This window comes from Anser brachyrhynchus, assembly GCF_964034855.1.
Source record: "Anser brachyrhynchus genome assembly, chromosome: 2".
NCBI classification, from domain to species: Eukaryota; Metazoa; Chordata; class Aves; order Anseriformes; family Anatidae; genus Anser; species Anser brachyrhynchus.
Genome location: NC_137695.1, coordinates 52,471,807 through 52,496,734, shown reverse-complemented (window position 1 = coordinate 52,496,734; position 24,928 = coordinate 52,471,807). Strand labels below are relative to the sequence as shown.

At 42.3% G+C, this 24,928-nt stretch overlaps 2 long non-coding RNA genes across 2 annotated transcripts in view; one reads left to right on the top strand and one right to left on the bottom strand.

Annotated features, from left to right (window-relative positions):
- The window catches only part of LOC308190923, a 34,021-nt gene extending 30,524 nt beyond the window's left edge, over positions 1 to 3,497 (top strand). Inside the window, exon 3 of the long non-coding RNA XR_013947574.1 lies at positions 1,300 to 3,497. This is a non-coding gene — a long non-coding RNA (uncharacterized lncRNA). The remainder of the gene's footprint in view (positions 1 to 1,299) is intronic.
- Positions 259 to 24,928, bottom strand: part of LOC308190919 — a 119,978-nt gene continuing 95,308 nt past the window's right edge. Inside the window, exons 8-9 of the long non-coding RNA XR_013947569.1 lie at positions 3,493 to 3,639; positions 259 to 1,104 (exon numbers count right to left, since the gene is read on the bottom strand). This is a non-coding gene — a long non-coding RNA (uncharacterized lncRNA). The remainder of the gene's footprint in view (positions 1,105 to 3,492; positions 3,640 to 24,928) is intronic.

Here is a 24,928-nt window from a genome sequence, read left to right as displayed (position 1 = left end):
AAGGTAGAGCAGAAGCAGCTCCCCGTTCTTTTGCTTCGCTATTCCTGACTAAAATGTTTCCACAGAAAGTCACTGCAAAAGTTTTTCTAGTACCATATGCCTAAAATCAAGTGCTGTTTTTAAAAATTGGCATCAGCTGTTTGTGATCTGATTTATTGTCTGCATCCTTCTGAAGTTCATTAGCAAAAGTCCTAGAAACCTCAGCCCTCTGGTGTACATTTTATCTGCCTTTTCAGAACAGTTCCATTATGCCACTTTTGAAGGTTTTAATATTTTGTTCCTAATCCTGATTTAGAAGCATCTGCTAATAAATTGACAGGTTGTGACACGTCGCAGTAATTTAGAGCTTTTTCACCTTAGATTCAGAGTGATGCTTTTATGGTTTCAGAAGGCTTTTTATTCACAGCTCCATAAAGCTCCCATCTTGAGTAGCTCTTTGAATGGGGTTGTCAAGACAGCTATGTTTGGTGCACATTTTTCCTGGAACTGAATTCAATTTTGCCTATAGAGTTACAGTTCCTCTGTCCACAGCAGCTTTTGTTCTGCAATGGCTAACTTTTGATTTATGCCATTTCTCATCTTGCTAGCACTGAATATATTCAAAATACTTACACAAGCAGCTTATTTTTATTGGTTGCACTTGAAATTCATCCACTTCCCCGTTTCATTACATACCTAGCAAATCTCAGCTCAATTTTTGCTCTGTGTTGTGAGGCACTGTCGCATTTGTGCCCAACGTGTTCACTGGGAACAGAAGGTTTGAATATCTGCATCTAGCAAATAGGAAGCCAGTTGTAGTTAGAGCCTTATGATTACTGCTTAACATTTGCATCATGGTGTTACTTGGAGGCCCTAGTGACTGAAGCTCTATTTAGCTCAGATCTGTGCATATCTATACTGAAAAGGCAGTATGTACTCTAAATAATTCATGGGACAAGTAATATTTCTGTGCTGAATGTAAATTGCCAGCAATCTAGTTTTGCTTGACCTAAGATGGGAACCCCTGAGTATCCTCTGTCTCCAGTAAGGTCTCATTATGGTGAGGTGTTGTTTTTTACCTTCATTTTGCAGATTCCTGTTCTGTGGCTTACTTCTAAGGGAGGTCTGTTAAAGGTAACCACAACAGACAAGCCCACTGTCAGTCTGTAGGTGTAATTTGGCCACACAACGATTTGCACTTCCTTTAGAAATTAAAAATAAATAAATAACTAAAGTCATAAAAACACTCATTTAAATACTAGATACACCATCTTTATAGAAGTCATCATTTTAAGCATTAAAATATTTTTTTGTTTTCAGTGTGAAATAACCAAAGACAACAAGTGATTGAGAGCAGCTAACAGCAGTGGTCCGTTACCCACAGAGGTTTAAAGACAGTCTCCATAGTGCTGTGGTCTTACAGGTGAAACACAAATGGGGGGCACAGGTAGAGTCTGACTTTTATTTTTGCAAAACCATGTTTGGAACTGGACAAAAAGAGTTATGGCAACCCATTTATTCCTTCCTAGGGCTCACTGACACTTGACTGATGCCCAGGAGAAGCCTAAAATCTGTGCTGGGTGCATGCCTTTTCCTCAGCCTTTTTCCATAGGCAAACCTACAAGTTGTAGTGGAAGCCTCTCTGCTGAGACAACCAGAGCACTCCTCATGATCTGTAAGGCAGTAACCAGAGACAGCAACCTTTCATACACAATTCAGCTGGGGCTGCTTGGGGAGGAAGCCTGGAAAATCAGGAAAACTGCCCGTTCCTTTTAAAACACACACAGAGAAAAAACTAGTGGGTTCACTTTTTATCAAAAATTGCTGGTGATAAAATGCTGGAAAAAAAAAACAAATTTTCCACAAAACTTCTTACAACTAAGCTATTCCTAAATGCAACTATTAGACACTCTTTAAAATGTGAATGTTATTTTAAAGGCTAATTTAAAATATTATTTTAATGGCTAAGTTTTACACAAACCTTTTTACATGATGTCTTCACATGTCCATAGCTATAGTACATGGTGCATGCACTACTACTACCTGTATGATAATATGACAATTGTAAAATGGTTTAATTTTACTGTCATATCTCTGAAGACTCTTGCTATCTAGTACCAAAACAACTATAATAGTCATGTCTCCTATTTATGTTGTAATGAAATAATATTGACAGTCTGAGCATTGCAACGTAAATGGGAGACACTCTGAACTAAAAGACAGTTATCCTAAATGGATATCACTATCTGTCACTGCTAGTAATCCTTAAATAGAAATTACATTTAATATTTTTTAAAAGAACATTGGAATTCAAAAAAAAATAAATCTTTCTCAGCTTTGAATCATACTTTCAAGGTTTTTAATTTTCTTTATCAGAAAATGTCAGAAATAAATTTTCCTTGTTTTTAACTTCTTCAGGTGAAACAAATTCTGAACCTTCCCCAGCTATAAAGATACCAAAGACTTTTAGTACCATGTTGCTGATCTTCCTTGATCCACCATATTTTTGGGGGTGTTTTTTCGTTTGTTTGTTTGGTTTTATGGTGCTACCTAGAATAATAATTATATTCTTAAAGCTTCCTTTTCAGATAACATATCATGTTAAATCATGCATTTATTATGCATTATTCACTGATTTTAACTCACAGGAATTTGCGAGATACTGTACATCATAAAACTGGGACACAGTCTCCTATCTCTGTTTCATCCTACCAAGCCTTTTTTGCATGGCTTACATTAAAAGAATCCCCTGAAAACCACCACAATATGTTGAAATCTCACTTGTTTTTTCACTCTTTGTCACACCTAAACTACTGGGCAAAGACTTCAACAATAAGATGTGTGGCACAATTTTGTGATGGACTTCTAGTGAGCTGCCTCCCAAACCACCAGGATGGATCAGTTCTGCCCCACACTGTGCCAGAGAACTTGCACGTTTTAAAAGAAGCCTAGAAGTTTCTTCGAGTGTCTATTGCACTGTTGTGTGCTGTATAGGGTTTGTTTGGTTTTTCTTTTTTGGCTATTTGTTCTGACACATTTTTAAATTATTGTATTTTCATGCGTCTTTTTCTATCCTGAAGATCTGTGGAGGATTGTTCAACTTTGTATGATACTCACCAATCGTGAGTGGCACATGAGAGGGGACAGCTATACCTTATTCTGCATACAGAGAGGGGGGCTCTCTCCCAGCCCATGTTGCTACTGTTGGCAAACACCAACAGGGGCAGGCCCAGCCAGTTAACCTTCTGCAAAGTTATGCCAAACCAACTGCAAAAGTCTTGTCAGAAGCACTTGTCTTTGTCCTCCCAGACGACAAATAAATGGGAACGTATTTCCCTGGATAGTTTCCTAAACAAGTGCAGCATCAGGTAAGCAGTTTGACATTCCAGGGTGTGGGTGGGAAAACAACATAAAAGGGAGTAAATGAGGGCCACATACTGTACAGTAAATGCCAGTTTACACACAGCTAGCCCTTAGGAAGAGTGCAAGAGGGAATAAACTGCTTTATCCTACCTCTTGTTTAATGAGGAGATCGAGAGCAGACGGCAATTACCAGGCACTGAGGGTGTGCTGTAGGTTGTTGTAGAAGTTCTCCCATAAGAAATGAGGCACCCTGTCCATGCAGCAGGATCCACCAGAGGTCCATATTCCTTTCCCCTTCTGTGAACATGATAACTCTGAGACATTTTTTGGCAATTTTTTTTTTTAATATTTTGTTAACTCCATAGTCTTTTGACAGCAAGTATGATACAGTGATCTTAAAGACAGTATTGGTCAGGTGCAATGCTTGGAATTTTACCTAATAATAAATGCTTTTCTTGGTAACTTCCTGTTATGCTCATGCAATATATTCAGGAACAAGAAACGTGTGCATCTTTATGTTCTACACACCTTTTCTATCAATATTCCCTCTTCTCACCAATAATTGTTTCCCCAATGCCAACACATTTTAGATGGGATCTGTGGTTGACAGCTGAATTAAAACATACCCTCCAACTGCTATTTATGATATGATTAGACAGGTCAAGTTTAATTTCCGCATTGTGGATGAATCTGTTATCCAATCATTTTAATGATGCACTATTCAAACCTGCAGTGGGCCTGAGGATGGAAAGAAAACCTTGATTGTAACTTGTCTGCTGATGATTGGAGTTTGTTATGAAAGCACTCCGACGTGATCATCAGCGGCACACTTCGCCAAAGGTAGGGAACGTTCATACTCTCCTACTGTCACCAGACCTGTAGATGTGTGACAGGTGAGTAGAGGTACATCAGACAGGATGGAGTATTGCAGGAAGGATCGCTTCTCCTTGGGGCTAAGGCAAGGGTGTATTTAATCAAATTTGCACCTTTAAGAAAATACCATCTTTCAGGTAGAAGATACTGCTCTTCAGCTGAATATTGCTGTCCAGGCTACATAATCTAGCCTGCTGAACCAAGAAACGGGCCCAGATAAACTAACCCAGCTACTCCAAACACCTCACAGCACCCATTCAGCTCCAATACCACCAGTATTCCTAGTGCACGCTTCAGCTACTAATACCTGAAAATTTACACATCCTATTTACCCACCTACCCCACAATGGTGGGGCCAGAACTGACTGAACACGTGCAGCGATTCAGCCTGCAAGCTCTTTTTAGGAAAACAAAGCCAACATCCTCACAAAACTGAAATGTTCTCCAGATTCCCCGGTGTCACCCCCACTTCTCCCCCCAGCAATAAGCAGCAGCTCCTCAACGCACAGCACAACCGCATAACCCCCCCGGTGAAAACTGCGTGCGGGAAACCGCTGGCGAGGAGCGATATTTGGGTTGGTTCGGTTCGAGGAGGCTGAAGCTGAGCTTTCCCCGCAGACCCCCCGCCCTCCAGTCCCCGCCGCCCCCCTGCCCGTGCTAACGGCACCCGGCCCCCCCACCCCGGCCATCGAGCGGCCAGCGGCCGCCGGGCTCCCCCTAGGGGCGGCGGGGCGCGGGAGGCCGCGTTGCCGGGAGACCGCCGCGGCGCGGCCTCGCCTCAGCGTGGGGAGGCCGGTGGCTCAGTCAAAGAATAAAATAAAAATAAAAATAACTGCAGTCTCCGGTCCTCCAGGGGGGCTGAAGGCACCGGGTATTGCCCGGGCAGGGGCTTACTGCCCAAGAGGGCCGGAGGTGGGAGTGGGGGGTGAGGGCTGGGGGACACAAAGCCCGCAGGGGTCTGTGAGCTTCAAAGGCACTCTCACAAGCCAGGGTGGTCAGCCCCTGATGTAGCATCAACAGCAGTATTAATGAAATTACTGAAATTCAGCAGTAATCGTGGCACGCGCATCCCGCCTTGAAAGGCAGAAGACTGGAATAATGATAGCTGACACACACTATAGTTACCAGCACACGGGACCCATTATTTCATAGCCAGTTTCCTCTGGAAAGTTGATTAATATGATCATCCCACAAGCAGTTTGGTGCTCTGTGAGCTCTGCAGGCCTGGGAGGTGCAGGATTGGGGGGTTCTGCAGCTGTGCTGCTGCTAACAGGTAAAAAATGCCATCCTGGTCTGGTTGACGCAATGACTCCTTGAGCAGTGGACATGAGCTGCTCCACTCAAACTTCACCTCAGCCACTTGCAGTGAAAAGACGATGTGTGACTTAGCTGTAAAAAACCTCAGAGACTGGTCATTTGTGGTTTTTAGAGCCACAGAAAGCTGCAGAACACATGAAATGGTTGCAGTTGTACCTGGGTGCACCGATCTCTGCCTCTCTTCTGGTGGACTGGGCATACGGTTGTGCCCTTGCCTTCTGAAGACTGCTTCCCTGGTCAGTAGGGGGTTTTGCTTAGGCTTTCACAAACTTCTGCAGCTAGCCCTGGTCCCACAAAAGTAGGACCTCAAAGTGTGTCTCAGAGATTTCTGAGAGGTAGATTTCTGGTATTCAGTGAACCCCCGTCTACTTAGGCCTTGAAGATTGAGCATTAGATGTTGAATTAACATGTGGGCGGGACTAGAGCCAGTGAAATATATACATCTGCTGCCTTGCTTTGGAGATGCACTAACTCACTGCACAGGACGCTGTCTGTGTTACCTGAGACTTCAAATTCTGTTACACGTGAATACGGTAATCAGCAGAGTACAAATTCACGATTCACTCTACCCAAGTCCTTGTATGAAAGAAAGGGAATCATTTAGGACAGGCTGGATGTGGAAAAATTGATTTCCTGGCATCCAAAAATAAGAACAGCCAGGCTGGTTGAGACAAGTCCATCCAGCCCAACAGCCTGTCTCAAGCATAAAAACCAGATGATGCCTAGGGAACAGCAGAAGAGGGGGGTGAGCATGCAGTAATAGTTCCCTGGCGTACTGTCCCAAACTCCAGCAAGCTGTGGCTCACGGACTTCCCTGAGCCAGATGTGGTATCTTTAAATTTAATAGCTCTTGACGGATTTTTGCTTCCATGAATTTGTGTAATTGTTTTCTGAACCCGTATCAATTTTTGACATTACAGCATCCTGTGACAATTAGTGGCACGCTCCAGCAAAGCAGGGTGTAAAGAAGAGCCCTTGTTTTGTTTGTTTTGAACAGGCCACCTAATAATTTCATCCAATGCTCCGAGTTCTTGTGTTATGAGAGTCAATTACAATTATTCCCCATTTGCCTTCTCCAAACCATTCATGATTTTACAAGCTTCTCTCATATCCCACTCACTCTTCCATTTTCCAGGCAGATACTCCCAATCTATTTAGAAATTCGGATACAGAAGCTCTTCTACAGCCTGGACCTTTCCCTAGTTCCCACATACCATGTTCAAGCTAGCGGACTTGAACGACACAGCATTCAGGATGCAGGCATATCAGAGATATTTATACCAATGCATGGTAGTGGTTTTGGTTTTGCTCCTTCCATAATAATTGCTAAAATTTGATTTGCTTTTTGGAACACCAAAAAAGGATCTGACATTTTCTTAAATATATCTAGATTTCACAGACTTCCAGGATATCTTCTCAGAGCGGTTACAGCCAGTCTAGCGCCCTCAGTTTTCTGCTTTTCCCGTTGGCACTACAATACACAGATCTATCCTGCATTTTCGCCTTCATTTTATCACCCAATTACTCAGTATCATGAGACCATGTTTTTGTCATGTGTCATGTTTTTATTACCATAAATAACATAGCATCACCCACAAAATTTGCCACCTTGCTGTTCCTCCCTTTCCTAGTGTATAAGTCCAGCAGATGGATTTGGTAGCTACTTAAGATCTTGGCAAAACTGGAGGGACATGGGGGGAGGAAATAGTGGGTACCTTGACTATTTCTCAGCACAGCTGACATCTCTTCTAGATTTGGATCAAGCCAGCTGCTCCTCAGGGTGGTGCACCCAGGCTCACCGTGACCCTGCAGCAGATTTGGAGGGGTGCTGGTGCAGGCTGGCCAGTGTGCGTAAGGCCAGCTGTTCGGCTGACACAACTGATTCACGTGAGCTGAGGATCTGGCCTCAGGCACAGAGCCATGAGCACTGGTCAGCCCGTCACATCACGGGGATGGGGAAGTCCACGAAGGAGGCAGCCTGAGTGGAGTCCATAGGGCAGTGCTGGGCTGAGGGCAAACCTGTCAAGGCAGCACCCATCCTTGGCCCACCTGGTGGTGATATCACCATCCCTCCCTACAAGCAAGGCCTGACAATTACATTTGTTATTAATAACGAGCACAGCTTTCCGAGGCGGGCGCTTTCTGAGTGCTTTCTTGCTGCTTACCCACACTGAGCGAGGCTGGGACGAGAGCATTGTGAGCAGTGCTTGCACAGCCAGAGCTGTCCCCAGTGCGTCCCCATTCCAGCACTCCAGCCAAGCATTTAAGACACCTGCTTCTTTTTGCTCCTGCGCTGGCCATGGACTAATAGGGACAAACAGGAAGAGGACCTAGCAGAATGCAGAAAATAATTGTTCTGTGCCAAAAGGGAATGTATGATCAAAACTACAATGGGCAGGCAAGCAGTGAGGCAGTGACCCGAGGCAGTGCAATGTGTCAGGAAGAGAGAGCAGCAGCCCAGGGACAGCAACAGCCCAGAGCCTCAATTTGTAATGACTGTGTGGACCACATGCCAAAAAGTCTCTCCCCACCTCCTTGCTCCAGGGAGCTCTCCTAATGTTCTTAGCCACTTGGACATCAGGAGAAAAAGAGCCTGTGTGCGTCCAACGTGCGACCCAAGGCATCTGCTCGAGCAGAGCAGCACTGCAGAACCTGCCTCTAATGCAGAGCGCTCCAAACACCTGTGAGTCAGACGACGGCAAATTCTCCCTGTCTTCACAAGCACAGATGAGTTTGAACCTTCTGGGCATTTTAGCAGTTTACCATCTGCACATATAACCTCTTTTCCTGAGCACATGGAAGTCTTGTAGGAGGATGTTAAATCCAGGATCCAAAATAAGGAAACATGTTTACACCTGCTACATCTGTTCAAGAATTTCTAGCCTCTGTTACACTTTCGACTTTCACATTACCTCTCCTCCTCCCTCCTGTTTGGTCAAATGCCACCATGTTAAAAAAAAATTCTGTATTTTCTCCTCAAGTCTCTCAGACTTTCTATCGAATATTGTGAAAACTTACAGCAAATAAGCTGTGAAATGGTCTAGCGATAGAAGCAACTGCTGGCTGCAGTATCTCTTGCTTATCCAGGATTGTCTGGATACTGGGATTATTTGTGAAGAAAAATAACAATTAACTACATGAAATATGGTGATTTTAGTTTTTAAAACTAGAATGAAAAAAGTGAACAGTTGAATCATTTCTGATATGAATGAAATCATCCTGTAAGCCAGGTAAAATAAAACAATTTGACAAAAAATATATTATTAACAGGATTTAATATACACACAAACAAAAAAAAATCACAAAGAAGAACATGTCTGTTAGCAGATGCACCAGTCAATTATAACCAGTTTATTTAGAGATAAAAAAACACCAGTATCTGCTGTCAGAGGTGATCTGTCACTGAAAGTATTACCTGTATAATCACACCTACCACAAAGTCTGACCTATAGATATGAAACATTTATGAAAGGAGGGAAAAGATCCTTGACTTGTTGGGGGGAAACAGCAAAATAATTTTGTCCTGAGCAGAATTCATAAGAGATTTCTTTTCATATTCTTTCCTAAATTGTATGTTAAGATCATTGTTGAAAACATTATATATGATATACAGTATTTTTCAATGAAGCAAATGCTTTCATTAAGATGATTTCAAGTGATCACAGTAGCATTTTTATAACCATCCAAATTAATATGTTGATAGAGATGCAGCAAAACTGAGAAAGAGATGCAAAAAAAAAAAGGATAAATGTGGACTTTTTTTCACTGAATAATCTACTTTTGCTAATGGCTTTTCTCTTGGAAGATTTACACTGGCTTTGTGAATACATGAGCTGGATTATTAATAATATGGGCAAGGTGGCAGTACTGGGAAGAATCATCTGCTCCCCATCATTTCCTAATAAAGTCCAGTTAATGGAAGCAAAATACTTTCACGGGTCAACAGGTAACTATGAAAAGTGCCATTTAGTGATTGTGGCATTCGGTGTTATAACGGAGCCTCTGTTTCTTTGAATTGCTATGTGATGCTTGTGTGAAGCATGCTGTCTGAAATGGCAAGAGAAATTAACGATATTAAGGTCAATATAGGACATCCTTGGGAAGGGTTGAGGCAGGTCCTCTGGTCCTAACACAGGCAAATTCTCACTGACAGGTCTTGGCCAATACAATCTGCAGGTGTCCACTTTCTTTCAGGATTTAGCCCAGTATTCAACCAGAAGAAAACAGTTCAGTAATTCATTAGGATATGATCATGCCGGGCTGGTTACTAATTGTTCAAAATACCACTGGAGGCACTCCAGGATGCTGCACAGCACTCCACAGCTGGCAGCCATGGTACACAGGCGGGTATGCCACCCAAATAGAGCTGAATAGCACGGGAGCCACATGAGAAAAGCAAAATCCCTGGCGGCCAAGCCCATGGGAACCTTCCTGTGTTGTAAGGAGGGAGCTGCAGGTGCAGGGGGCTGCGGGCAGGATGAGTGCAATGTACAACCCCACAGTCTCATGCTGAAGAGAAATGTTAGTGGCAAAATAATTTTACTCCTGGCTGTCAAATGGGAACCGCAGGGTTCCTCTCCTAACAATGAAAGGCAGACTACTGTGCATTAACAGCCCTGCCGGTGCACAAAGTGGCCTAGCCTGTTATTAAACTGTACAGCTAAAGCTGTTGTTCTCCACTTAGCTGAAAGTGAGTTACCATATTGCAGGTCCCCCAAGATATTCCCTACCCTTGACATATCCTCTCCCTCGCATGAATGGTAATGACTGGGATCAGATCCCTCAGGCTCCTGCCTGGACTGCTTTACTTTGCTTTAGAGCGGCTTCTTTGAATAGCAGAGGGCTGGTCTGCCCCCCACACACACACATACACACACACACCCCACTCCAGCCTTTATTGCTGAAACTCTTTACTAGCCATAAGGATCTTTCTCCACAATAAATGCAGCCAGGAAAGCAGGTTGCAGGTGGGGTTCCCATGCACAGCAGAGACTGGATTTTAAATGTATGCAAATAAGCATTTGTGTGCTTGACACCATGACACAGAAACATCAGGATTTACTCGCTGGCAGTTTTTTCATGCACTTTTAAATTCACATGTGCAAATTTGGCTCTGGAACTAACAGAACTGCAAAAATAACAAGATCCCAACATGCTGGGAAATTTCACAGCCATACTGAGTAAGGACTTGAGCCTAAAAAGCAGTACAAAGAAGATGTAGTAGACACATTGCTTTTTTATTATTATTATTTAAGGACAGTATCTGCTTAGTATTAGTCTCACTTCCTCGGGATAGACTGGATGGCCTTCACACACAGTGCCACAACAGATAAAATCAGTCTTTTCCCTAGCAGCCTTTTTGTGTCACCGCTTGGCTTTGCTTATATTGCATGTATCTAGTCTTGATCTGTCGCTTTCTCCAAGGCCAACAGAGTAAACTCATCCTCCTGACTCATAGCTCCAGATGGATTCCAGCTCCAGCACACTGTCCCCCCGGAATTTGGCATATGTAGGTTTATATGCCCTAATCAATCAGGCTGATTTCAGTTAATCCTAATCGTCCTATTAGGGTTCCCAGATAGCAACAACAGCAGCTAGAAATCCCCAAGCAGCCTAATTGACTTCATCTAATTACATTCCTTCTTGAGATTTCCATTAAACTACACCCTGAATTCATTACAGTCGTTGGCTGTAGGTTTCTATGACTTCTTAAAAAACATATGCAGCTATTAGGATAGCTCAATTTTAGATACTATATGTAAAATCTTGCCACCTCCACATAGCTATCTGTCAGCTGTTCTGCTCCAGCATATATCAAAAGTCCCATCTAATCACATAGTGGAGGATACCAGTTTTGACTCCTGGCACTTAGGCACTTTTCTGCTGATTTCTGCTGCCTGTGGTTCCTTCCTTGTAGCACTGAGCGAACTGCACGATTCAGAGACTGCCAGCTCCTATTAACCTCTCGCATAAAGGATTTATAGATATGTCTCATTACAAGGTAAGGAGCTGACATTCATCTCAAAAGCAGTTAGCTTGGAAAGGAATGCTCTTTTGTCAGTATTCACTGTCCTCTGTGCTCTTTCTGTGGTAGAAAATTGCAAACTGATCAGTGGAGATGGCATCTGTTACAGTTAGGTTTCTTTGGCTAATTTGATCACTTCTTCCATTAAAATAATGCTTTGGATTCACAAGTGTTGCTAAACTCCTGGTTCCTGCCTTTTGCAGAATAGAGAAATGTGGTCCTCCCAAAAAAGGAATGGCTATCTTCCACCCTTAGGACTCAAAAAGAGGAAACTTCCCAGGTAAGGATAAAATTGTTGATCCCAGGCTGGTTTCTTCTGTACATGCAAGTGAGACCAGCTCCCATGAAACACAGGAAGGCTGGAAGGAAAGACTCATTTCTGTAGGGGATCTTATACTCAGCATGCACGTATATCAATACTTTGACTGAAGTTCATCTAAAAACGAAAACAAAACCCACATAAGACCCTGGAAGATAGGCACTTTGACAACTCTCAATTTGAGAAGTGCTTTATTTGTAAGACAAGGCATAGCGTTCAGTCTGTTTGGAAACTGATGCCACTGCTCACTTTTACGGACAGTTCCTCTAGGTGAGAGTGACACTGACATCACTCACATGGACACTGCCAGATTGATGTCAGCCAGACAGCAGAGCGTTCAGGTTCGTTGGAAGGAATACAACAACTTGGCTAAAATAAGAGCCTTGACCATGTAGAAAGGGAGCAGGTCGGAAAGGTACCTACCCCTGCCAAATGTTTACTCTTGCATCTCTGCCTTGCAGAGGATGTGTTCCCTGTCGAGGCAGAGCCAAGGACAGTTAAGAAGTTGTGTGTGAATAACACCTGATTGTTGCGGGCAAAGAGCTACAAAATTAAGCCATAAACAATGTATGTGGTCATTTTAACTAAGTTTAAGGCTTTGTAAATCACAGAGTCATAAAGTGATGCTGGAGGGAGGTTATATTTTACAAAAATATTGATGTTTACGCCAGATTAATGATTGCTTGCCTGTAGAGAGGAATGGTGGATACAATATCTACCCAAGGTCAGGCTGTGTCTGAGCTGCAGACACAATAAGTCACTAGAAAGTTTTTAGCAAGAGGATTTGGCCTAAACAGATTTATATTTTTTTCTAAGAGCTGGCTAAGATTGCTAATCATTTCTTTGAATAACTTTGAACTGCTAGCTTCCAAATCATTGTCATTCCAGAGGGATTAGTAAATCTTTTTAGTAAAAGGAACACGCACAAAAACTTTAAAAATGCATTTACAAAAACTTCCTATAATAACTGAATGCCAGTTTGGGGCCGGTTTTCTCCCTTTTCTTGTTTCTGTTTCTGTTTTGGCACTAAACATGCAAGAGAAAGCACAGAAAAAGAAAAAAAAAAAAAGGTGGGAGAGAGGGGGAGAGAGAAAAAGCAAGAAAGGGGGAAAAGAGGAAAGAATACAAGCTAGGACCAAAGAAACTTTAAGTACCTTCTCAGAACTGGAGACACCGTTGACTTTATCAGAGATGCAGGCACTTGGAGATGTAAGCATTTGGAGAAGCAAAGGGCTAATTCTTCTACTTACCAGAGGCACTGGTGGAGGCCCTCCCCATTATTTCAGCAAACAGAGATGGTATTTTCTACCAGTGCACTATACTGCTCATTTCAACTCAAGCTTATGTAGACAAGTTGGCTACTTACATTAAATATTATGCTCACCAGATTATTTAAATGACACCAATAAGGGAAGACCTCAGTAAATGGGGCAGGAGAGGGGATATTTCAGACTCTCTGGGAAAGCAGACCTTTGCTGTGTGACTTACTTCTAAACTTTAAACGTTCTGCCTTCAGTCCAGAAAAGTGAGCTGACATTTCTCCAGATGATACATTGATTTACATGTCCCAAACTTCGTTTTCATCAGATGATATGGTCTAACCCATCCTTTTGTTTCTCCTGCTAAAATATATGCCATGCAGGGAGGGGCATGGAAAATGCAAAAGCAAAACAAGCTCTTGAAATCCTGAGGAGCAGAAATGGACTATGCTCAGCTCACATTTATTTTGAAGCAGTTAGACACTAATTTGTTCATCCAGTCACAACTCCCACCTCTGTTTGTGGGCCTGGCCAGGTATGGACACAGGCAGAGTGTGCTTCTGCAAAGAGGCAATGGGCTGGCTTGAGTCAATGGGACTGGAGAAATAGGAGGAACTGTAAAGAGAGGCAAGTTTCTACTTGCCTTTTCTTGAGAAGATATCTCTGAAAATGTTACACAATGAATATGCCCAGTAGGGCCGAAAGCTTGTCAGTATTTTTATTTATTTATTTATTTATTTTAAAGGAACACCTTGTTTGTAGAACCCCAGTGGTCAGCTGGGCACAGCTTTGGGGGCCAAAGCCCCATCAGGCAGAAGTGCCTAGGTGCATTGGGAAGCCTCCAGATTACATGTCATCCACACTACCTCCTGCTGGCAGTAGGACACGTTCTCTACCTGTTTCTGGTTCAGCACTCACAGCTGTGCCCACGCTCTCAAACGCAACATAGCTGCAGACCTGCGTGTGGGGAACAGCTGGCTCCCTGGGAAGCCCACAGAAGTCAAGGGGAGGACAACATTAGTGAATGACAGACGATGGGGAGGTCCCCAAAGTGCTCTTTTGTTCGTCTAGTCAGCCATCAATTTCACCAGCTCAGCATGTTGGCTGGCAGCTCCTTGAGGTTTACGAAAAACAGGAGGGCAAACCGCTGTTTTCTGCTGCACCGACTGGAACAAGAGCTGGAAATGGTGATGTTCCCGGTTTCATGGACACGCTGCTGCCTTCCCTCCCTTACAAACACAACTGCGCTGTTTGCTCGCCGTAGTGCTGGGCATGCTGCAAGCTGAGGGGGCTAGAGATGTGGAATGGCTTAGTTTGGAGAGAAGCCAGTGCTTTCTGGGAGAGGGGTGGGAAGTTGGGATGCCTCCATCCCTCTGGCTGTAGATGCTCAGTGGAACCTTGAGGTCAGGGATGGTTCTGCTGATGGGGCCAGGTCTGGGGCTGAGCTCCTCCTCAATGCTCTCAGATCATGATGTTTTGACCAGCTGGACAAAACCCTCCTGGTGAAAATTAATGCTAGGATTTGCTTCCCTTCAGTGGGACTGTCTGTGCAACAAATGCCCCTTGTGGGGGATAAAGGTGCACCCTGCGATATCATGTCCTCTGCCTGTCTGTATTTCCTTTAGTAAGACAAGCAGGATGAGAGAAAATCTCCTGTTCCTGCAACGTGAGCTCAGGCAAAGCTGATCTCACTGTGAGAAAGCATTAGTTTCTTAATTTGTGCTATTGAAACTGTTCTGTGGACTTCCATTTGGTCGGGAAAGGAACTCCGAAGTAAAACAACTGCCATGCAGGGGAGGCTGCAGATGGCTCCGTAGTAACACACATACTGTACACCTGCACATGTTTGGCACAGAAGGGTTTGAGTGCAGATTTGTGAGCTAGCCAAGGGAAGACAGATTTATTTTTTTGAGGAGGCGGGAAGATCAGATCACCTCCAGGTGCTACCCTGATAAACAGTGAGAATAACTCACCAGTCCTCTACAGTTCTTCTCTGATCAACTTCATCCTTGAGATAGGAATTAGAGGGACAGATATGTTATCTGGGAAGTTGTCCAGATTCATTTCCAAGGAAGTTAGATAGTCAGCACAGGCCTGCTATAAGTAGGGTTGCTGTTGTTTTTTTCTGCCTTGGTATGTTTCGAGGTAGTGGGGTATTGGTTCTTTGTAACAACACCATAGCCAGCAGGGACATTAGACATAGCTCAAGCTCTCCCATTTCCTACAAGACCGCAAATTTTGGGGTCCTGGATATAATTTATTCATAGGCATCCCAATCCTTATTCTGCTTTTTAGGTCTGCTCTGCATGTTGAAATTCCAAGAGATTTTGTAAAATAGCCAAACACTCGACAGCCAACCCCCTCTACACCATTCAGAAGAAAGAAACCTCCTCCAGAAGCCCGTCTGCAGTTAGGGAGGAAGCTCTGTGGGGATTTTCCACTTGTTCCAGGAGGCTCTTGAGTTCAGTCTGTGCCATAGGGAATGGTGTCAGGTAGCCTATGGTTCCCACCCAAAGCCCAGCAGTCAGCCGCAGAAAATGGGAGGTCAGCAAGAATGGGATTAAATCCGCAACCACGTTTCCTCATGTCACATATGTCTCAGCTGCCATGCACCCCACAGCCCTACTTAGCTCTACCTTTTAGGTCAGAAATAGCGCCCTTACTTAGGCTGGACATACCACAGTAGAAGGCATCACACTTCATGCAGTCCCTGAGCTACATCACTTGGAGCTAGCATAAGTTACAACACAATGCTGTGTTGTACCATCTAGGTGTGCCTTCCTTGGAAATCTCCTGAGGTCTCTGCACTATAAAATAGAAAGGTCTTGACAGAGATGCATACCAAAGGAGAAAGCAAAAAGAATCACTCGGTGGTGGTGCTGTTTTTTCAGCTAAAACCCACAGGCAACATGACTGGGGATAAAGCAAAGCCCTTTCTTTAGAGGGTGGTCACATAACCTTAATGTAAGTTATTTTTAAAAACAGTAATTAAACTACTGTAAACCACTGTGTGGTCACTTTCAGTTCAATTTAACATTGGCCAGCATGGATGACAACTCATATTGATTCTTGTCTGTCTAATCTAAATTGATATAAGCCTGATTTCAAATGAACTGAGCTGTCTGAAGAGTGTTGTGCACTTGTTTAAGTTCATAAATTTAGAAGAAAATCTTTGAACAAATGGCAGCAGTTTTCTCACAAAGACAAAACTCACAGCTCAGTACTGACTTTGACAGTTTTACCATTAACTTTCACTACAGACAGCTTAGGAAAGTTGTTTGGGGATCAGAATGATCAATATTTTGCCTAAGTAAATATATAATACAGACAACCTAGAAAGAGATACTTATTTTGTGTGACAGCAGTAAGACTGAGAAATAATTGGCCAGAGAGTTCAACTAGATGATTTTCTTCATTATAGGTAATCTAAATTCTAAGTTGTCTCTATAGACAAAATTAACTCCAAAATGAACCCTAATGCTACATGAAAAAAAAAAAAAAGTATGCTATCCCCACTTTTGCACTGTCCTTAAACTCCTCAGAGCACACACTTCTGTCTCCTTTCAAAAACAGGGTGCTGAGCAGAACAGGCTATTGATCTCACCCAATGTTGTCACACATCTGGGGCTGAGGGAAACTACACCATGCAGTGCTGAATGACACAAACAAAACTGGAGGACAGAACAATGTAAGCAAAAAGGAAATAGAAACACAGACGACCCAGAGAGTGAGGTTGCAGAGAAAGTCTTCTTGAGGGTACCATCATCAGCTGATGTTTTTGCCTTGAGAGAAAACATATAGGGGAATAAAAAGGACCAGATACTGTGGTGCATAGAAGTTCACATCCTGAGCAGTGCTTATCTGTACGCATTCAGGCAGTGCCTGACAGAGACCTTTCTGGGCATAGACAGTTGTGTGTCTACCCCTTCCATGTTTTGGGGCAGTCTGAAGCGAGTGCCTCTGGCCCAGAAGCAACGTAGCCAAGTCATCTTGGGTTCAGCTCCACGCTATTCATCCAGCTGGGAGAGGGTCAGATTACCACCAGTCTAGCTCTCCACTGCACCTTGATGTGCGTCTGTGCAGTCCTACACGGGCAACATCCTCTAGGGAATGAAACTTTTGCAATTGCAGACATTGACTCACAGCAAAACATTTCACCTGTTTCACTTCCTTCTGCAAAGCAGAGGGCCTGCTACGTGCATGTGCTGGGGCAGATGGGAAAGCCAGCCAATTCAAAGTCACGTGCATGTTTTTTAGAGGGAAAAAAAAATCACTTCTCTTTACAGTTGTTTTTAATGCTTTTCTTTCCAACTGCTCATCACATGTATTGGCTCAAGATCACATAATGCAAAAACTGTAAATCTTTCACGGTGCTCAGACTTCCATGCACAATTATCATGCACAGCCTGGTAAAATCAAGCACAAGCAGGAAAGAAATTTCAGAAGAAAATTACAAATTTATACCTTCAGAAAAAAAAAAAAAAAAAAAAACTAAAACATGCAAACAGCAAACGTGCCCATTCACCCCAGCTGTGTTCCAGCAGGCCAGTGGTTCCCACAGCTTCAAGACTGGCGTGTTAACCCGACAGAAAATGGCTGCAATTTTCAAGTGCCAAATTATAACCATCCTTGTGGTTTGAAAGCCCAAAGCACAGTGCTCAGATAGAGCAGGCAACTCTGCTCCAGCCTGGCAGAGGCAATAAAACACATTAGAACTTCTGTAAGCAAGCTTCATTCTCTCCTACTCTCCTTTTTTTTTGCTATATTTTTTCTCTGGTGGGTTGAGGTATCCAGTTGGAGCTCCCAAAATAGACGAAATCCAGGCAGAAGAGCCTACCCAGCTCTATCAGCCGCCTGCTGAGTCTCACTCCATCAGTGAAGCTTTGCCTCTGGGCTGAGATGCAAAAGTTCTTGGGGTTTTGCACTCCTTCTCCCCACTTTTGGCCTCGTTTGTACTTTTGGAATAAATATCGAATAAAGAGCCTGTCCCTTTAATGCAGAGGCAGTGAGAAGGGCAAAACTGTTCCCAAGAAGTCAGTAAAAGTGGTAATGCCTATTAATGATTGCAGCAGAGTGCTTTTCAGTTGCCCTATTAAAGGAGCTCTTTGTCCTAATAAATACCAATGAAAAAGCCTGCTCTCAGAGCACCTTCCCTGTACTTTATTTATAATGAGTCTTCTAATGAGTACATAGTGTTTATGCTTCCTTGAGAGACTCATCACTCCCTCTCTCAGTCTGTTATTTAACATACAGTACTCCATGAAGGTGTCCCATTTCATCCCCCATGCCTCCCCACCTCCTTCCACACACAAACTTCCCCATCCTGCTTTTTTTCAAGGGCATATGCAACTCTGATGGAAAAGGGAGCCCTGGAAGAGAAGCAGACATCCCAAATGCCAGGGCAGAATAAGGAGCAGGTGCCCCAAATTGTCAATGTGAAAATGCAGGCCAACTGAAGACACACTTCAGCAGTAAAGTAGTCCTGATGTGCACTTCTTCAACCTGTCTGTTATACCTGATAAAATATCTGGTAAACCACAGCAATTTGACTGTGTCAGATGGATGCCACAGCCCAGAGGAACTACCAAGATCAAAAGGCACTCACCACTGAGAGACCTAGGAAGACCCTGCTGGTAACAACATGAAAAGACAAACCAAACCTGTTCCTCTTTGGTGGGTACTGTGGGGGGATTGTCAAACTAAAGAACTCACTTGTCAAGTAGTATTTTTGTCAAAGCTTTTGTCAAATGGCTGTAATTTGGCATGGTATGTTCTGTATCTGGCTGTGTCCATGAGTGACACAACTTGAATTAATAACTTCGCGAGACTTCACACAGTTCTCTGTTACCATTCAGAGTGATGCCATGAGATCACGGGATCCTACATGACACATCCCTAATGTGATCTTGTGACAGAACAGAAGTAATTTATGTTACCAGAGTGTCTGAGGATAACAACAACAAAAAAACCTATTATGGGGTTGCTCATTGCCTTAGGCCAAAAGATAGACTCTGAAGACTCTTTTATTCCCTGTGTTTTTCTTTTAAGCTTTGAAGCTAGTAGTAAAAGGGTTTCCCTTCCTTAAGCAAATCAATTCTCTGTCCTCTTTCTGTGCCTCTGCAATGTCCATTTCCACAAGAGACTAAAATTAGACAGAAGATTACATAAGGAGACTCAGTATCGATGTTAAACATTAAGATGAGCCTTGTATTTGCTGCCCATCACTAACAGAACCCCTTCAACATAAAATCACAACAGCAGCAGTCTTTGTGGTATCTAGCACTTTGACATTTATGAAATCAAAATTGTGTTTGAGATTGAGGAAGTCATGGGAATTAAAAGGCTCTTTGATCCAGAAGCATAAAAGAAAGCTGTCCTCAAAGAACATTGTTTTTGACTGCTTCATGCAAGCAGACAGACTCAAGATTCACTTGATCTTCTCTGGAGGGTGCTCCCCTCAATAGCTGGGCCACAGTAGTAAGGAACGCGGGACTCCCAGTCCTCCCACACCTCATCTTGGGCTTTGACGTCTGCATTGACCAAGAGAATGATATCTCATAGGTCAAACTGGGGTCTTCCATGTGGCAAATGCTTGAACCTTTGCTCTACTGGAAATGATGAAACTCTGGAAGCTCTCTGGGAGTCAGCTAGGGAGGGATTTGAACAAAGGCTTGAACCCTTAGGAAAGTGCACAGCCAATTTCTGTGCCAGACAGCTCTCATACTGTGTTCACATTCAGCTTCAGACATGACAAAACTCAATAACCCAACCTGGAGCTGACTGAAGACATTTGATCTTTGTCTGGACTATGTTTCCAAGCAAGCAGGAGAGAAAAATAAAATACACTGAGGAACAGATGACACCTTGCTATAAAAAAAAAAAAAAAAAATGTCTGTGAAGCATCTGCACTTCCCAGTGTCAGTTCACCCACTCTAGCTCTTTACTTTTCTGTGTATGAGAAATAGGTTTCCAAAGAAACAGAACACCAGAGAGGTCACCTGGAGAGATGGGAAGATACCCAGATTTCTTCCTTACTTATCACAGAATTGGCCAAAATACCACTGAAAATAGCACCCTGAATTTTTGTGAAGAGCTAGTGAAAGACATCCTCCAGATTCAACAAGGTGTGAGGGAGCAGCTTTTCTACAACACTCAAAACCCAGCCGTCCTGTATTTTTTAAACTTACACTGCAATTCCTCTCTCTGTGTGCCTCCTTTTTAGGAACTTGCAATTACTTCTGACTCAGCAATCATGAGGATCAGACTAGAAATAAGGTACCTCTTCAGTCTTGACCCAGGACCTTTCTTTCTCACTTTTCAAAAGTTGTCATGGCCAAGGAGGTTTGGATTGAACAGGAGTAAACCTGTGCCCTAAACCAGCTGTAGGGCAGCACTTGAACATAATGCATACACAGTAAATGTGTATGTGTTTTAATCATAAAACATACAAACAAGTTCTGAGATTTAAAAAAAAATCTTTTTTTTTTTCCTCAAGAGTGAAAAGGGCACTTTTATGGCTAATGCTTTGTTTATCCATTTCAAACAGCATTTGATAGTAGGTGTGTGCGTACACACACGTATGTTTATGTGTGTAATGATACATTCTGAATCACTGAAATCACATGGGCAAATCTCCTACCTCCCAGCTTTTCCCCACAGCATGTTATCTCACATTTCTGTGAAACGTGCCAAGTTCTACAATACTTGTGTACTAGTTGTTCTTTCATTACAAATACACTGCTTACAGCTAATGATTAGTTTGTACAATGAGAAAAGACTGTAACCAGCACCTAGATTCCAGAATAGCAAGAAAAATTACTTTGGCAGGATGCTTCAATCTGATGACATTGACAGCCTCAGCCCAAGAAAGGTCTGAATTATTAGTAAGGCTAAATTCCTAAAAGAATGGAGCTTGGATTATCTGTGATCATGTGTTCACGACAGCAGAAGGGGGCAGCTTGCTTACGGCAGCATTACCAAATGTCCAGTGAATGTTCTACACAGTAAATACAGTTCTGCTTGTAAAGACGGTGCTGGGAGTCGTGTCAACTGTTCCAACTTACCGAGATAAAAATCTGTCTTAATTTCTGTACTAGTTTACCCAGGATGAAAACATCCATTTCAGCATCCTTTTTCTGCATAAAATCATCCACAGTGATTCTTCAGGCCAGACTAGACTCTTACCCTACTTATAGTTTTTTTCAGCCCCAATTCACATCGATTTCATCACCTACACAAACACTCAGCAGTCACTATCAAATTTTTTTAAGGTATGGGTGGTTTTGGCAGTTCTTTTCATCTTGTCCAGTTTGTGTATGAAACAATACTTTCTGTAGTTCCTCTGGAAAGAGGTGAGGGTAGCGTGGAATGGATCAAGGGGACGGGATAACACCAAATTGTTTTTCCTCCAGTAATATGAAGCACTAGAAGTAACTATCACAGCTCTGTCTCTCTGTTCATTTCTTGCTGCTTGGGTAGTTGACTGATAAGGGAGAATTCTTTTTTTCCCCCTCCTACTCCTATCAAGCTGAAAGGGTTATATTTAAATAATGGATCTCTTAGTCCTGCCCGCTTTGCAAGTTGATGCTCAAGTGGCTGCTTCTTTATTGTAAAGTTGATAACACATTTTTTACATGTAGAGACTTCACAGCAGGCAGCTGAATGGCTGGCCAGATGGCTGGGTTGTTGTTTGGGAGTCCCTGAGCTAACAATTCCTTAGTCATCAAGGTTCTCCAGTTATTGTCATCTCGCACTTACATGTGTCTCCATTGATTCATATCAGTATTACAAAGGGCCTTTTGTTGTACTTAACCCTAAGAAACAATGATGGCAAAAATGCATGGCAATTCGTGATGGCCAGAAGCAGTCTCTACCATTGGAACCAAGGTTTGCTGTTGCTTTTGTTGTAGGTTCAGCAGTTCACAGTAAATGGCATTCTGCTTCACTGGGGTCAAAAAAAAAAAAAAAAAGATAGCAGCAAGGCATTAGTGCAGACTTCTAAAAGCAAGGCAGTCAGGCAACCACTTCTTAATCTCATTTGAATTCAAATGCAGCTTTACATGTGTAGGATGCATATGGTTTTTCACATTAAGATGTAAAGTTTATACAAATCCGAGGTGTGAATGGTTCCCCTGAGTGCTGATGACAAATATTCCAGCATCAACACTTAGCTGCTAAGCTTACCTTAAAAACTTGCTGGGGCGATAAGCTGTTGGTAATTCCTCTGCCGGCATTAGACGGGAAACTGGAGCTTCTGTGCACTTCTCACAGAGACTAACTGCAGTACAGGGCATGTATGAACTTCCCTGCTGTTCTAGCTGGCTGATAATTCATGATGAAAACCCACAACGTGAGAAGTTAGAGCCCAGAATGAATGACAGGAAGTTGAAAACAAAAGGCTTGGAAGTCCTATGAGTAGACTTAATGCAAAGGAACCATAAAAGTCAATTAATCCTTGTAATGTGAGTATATATACTTATGTTTTTTTAATTACCTCATACATTTTGTCAGCAAAATGAGTTCTGAAATTATTTCTATAGAAGAAATGGCAAAAGAAGCAAGAAACAGAAAAAAATAACCCAACAACTTCTCTCTACTTGAAAATGTCTCCTATATATCTTGGTATTTCACTGATGAGCATAGCAGAGAAAAGAGAATGGCCAGTTTCCACAGGTAACTTTAGCTGACATAGTCATCAACAGTGATCTCAGAGCAGGCAGGGAGAATAAACAGTTGAACATAACAGGTTCTTCCCTCTCAACTTCTTTAACTTCTGGTCTTCCAGAACACTTCAGGACGTTTTATTAATGTAAATCTAAGATATTTTTGTGAGTTAAAGCTTAGAGAAGTTTAGTGAGAATCACAAAAACCTACATTTATGCACAGATTTCACTACAGGAAAGCTTATGGAATTTCCCCCAGTCGAACCTGAAAGAACCAGTCTGAGCAACTATTCAATATCAAAATGTCAGTAGAATAGGTTTCAAAATACATAATCAAAATTAACAGTAAATCCCTACATTCATGTGTTGTTACCCAAAAGTTCTGAAGAAACTCAAGCAGTGAAAACTGGTCTACATCGCAGAGGTACAGAAAGTGGCAGAAGTGATACCACTATTTAAAAAAATAATTCCAAAAGGGAGGTGGTCCAGAGAACTAGAAACAATTTGCACGACTTCCACACCAGGTAAATTACTTTGGAGGAGGGAAGTCACATCACAAAAATTTATAAAGTTTGTCAAAGAGTAAACAGATGCAAAAGGATGATCTCACTAATACAGTTTAGTTGCATATCTAAAACATTTTTCATGAAGTCTTATAGCAAAATATAAGATTATCACATGGAGTGGTAAATTGGTAAAAGATAGGAAGCAAATAAATACAAACAATTTTCACAGTGGAGGGATGTCTAGTGGAATCACATAGTGATATGTACTGGGAATATATTTGTAAAATAAGATGAAAAACTGGGTAAATAAAGAAGTATGATGATGATGCTAAATTATTCAAGGCAGCAAAAATGCAATTTGTCTGCAAAGAATTCAGAAATACCTCATGATATTGAGTGACTGGAAAATAACAGGGCAAAGTAAATTCGATTCTGACAGTTGTGAAATAACATACATTAAGAAAACAACATCTATATGTGTATGCATATACAGCGTGTCCTGGTTGAGCTCTTGTCACTCAGTAGAGAGATTTTGTGTTATGTGGATAAGGCTCTGTAAACATCAGTTCCATGCCTATCACCTGCTAAAGTGCCATATAAACTGTTCGGAAGTAATAGGAAAGAAATTGCGGACAAAAGAAAACACATCATCATGGTGTTGTATAAATGCTTTGTGTTGCTCCCAAGAACAAAGGGGAATTACTAGTCTGAGACAGAGTGCAGAGCAGGCAACTGGGATGACTGGAAGTTAGATACACTTTCCATACAGGAAGAACAGGGCCACATCTTCATTAGAAAGTAATTGGGTGCTGAAGGGTGGACTGACAGATCAAAATGATGGATGCTGAGAGCTCCTCACCTAACAAGAAATCATTTCAGGCAAAATTTAGTCAAGTTGCCTGGACAGAATGTCCTTACCACACATGGGCTCGAAAGCTGTCTGTGGGACCAGCCATTGGGTTGGACCTTCCTGTTTCTGGTAGGAGTTGGAGCCTGTTTACAGCAATCCTGGAGCAGAGCTTCAGGTTTAGATCTGAAAAGAACCTACTTGGTACAGCAAGAAGCCACCAAGCAAGGAATAGTAAATGAGGGTATGTGAAAGATTTGCTTCATACCCCACCGTGAACAAGAATGTTCACGTAGACACAAGGGGGTGCATTTTGTTTTTGTTTTGGTTTTGGTTTGGTTTGGTTTGGTTTGAGTTTTGTTTTTAATTGCATACTATTTTTTTTAGTTCAAAGCAGGAGAAAGACAGTTGGAAAGGGCTACAATAGAGGTCTATAAAATTAAATATTAGTTGGGAAAGGTAAATAGGGAACAACTATTCCCTCTTTCTTCTAATATAAGAAGTAAAGACACCAAATGAAATTATCAGGCAACAGGCTTAAAGCAAAAGGAAGTACTTTTTCACACACTGCATAATGAAATTGTAGAACACATTACACAGGATGCTTGCAAGGCCAAAACCATAAATGAGTTCAAAAAGAAATTATACAAATTAATGGAAGAAAGGCCCTTGATGGGTTAAACCTGATGATGTAGATGCGGTTTACAGGTCAGGAAGAGTCTCAGATTTTCTGGAGCTAGAACTACAGTGTACACTTCCTATTCTTTCTCAAAATATC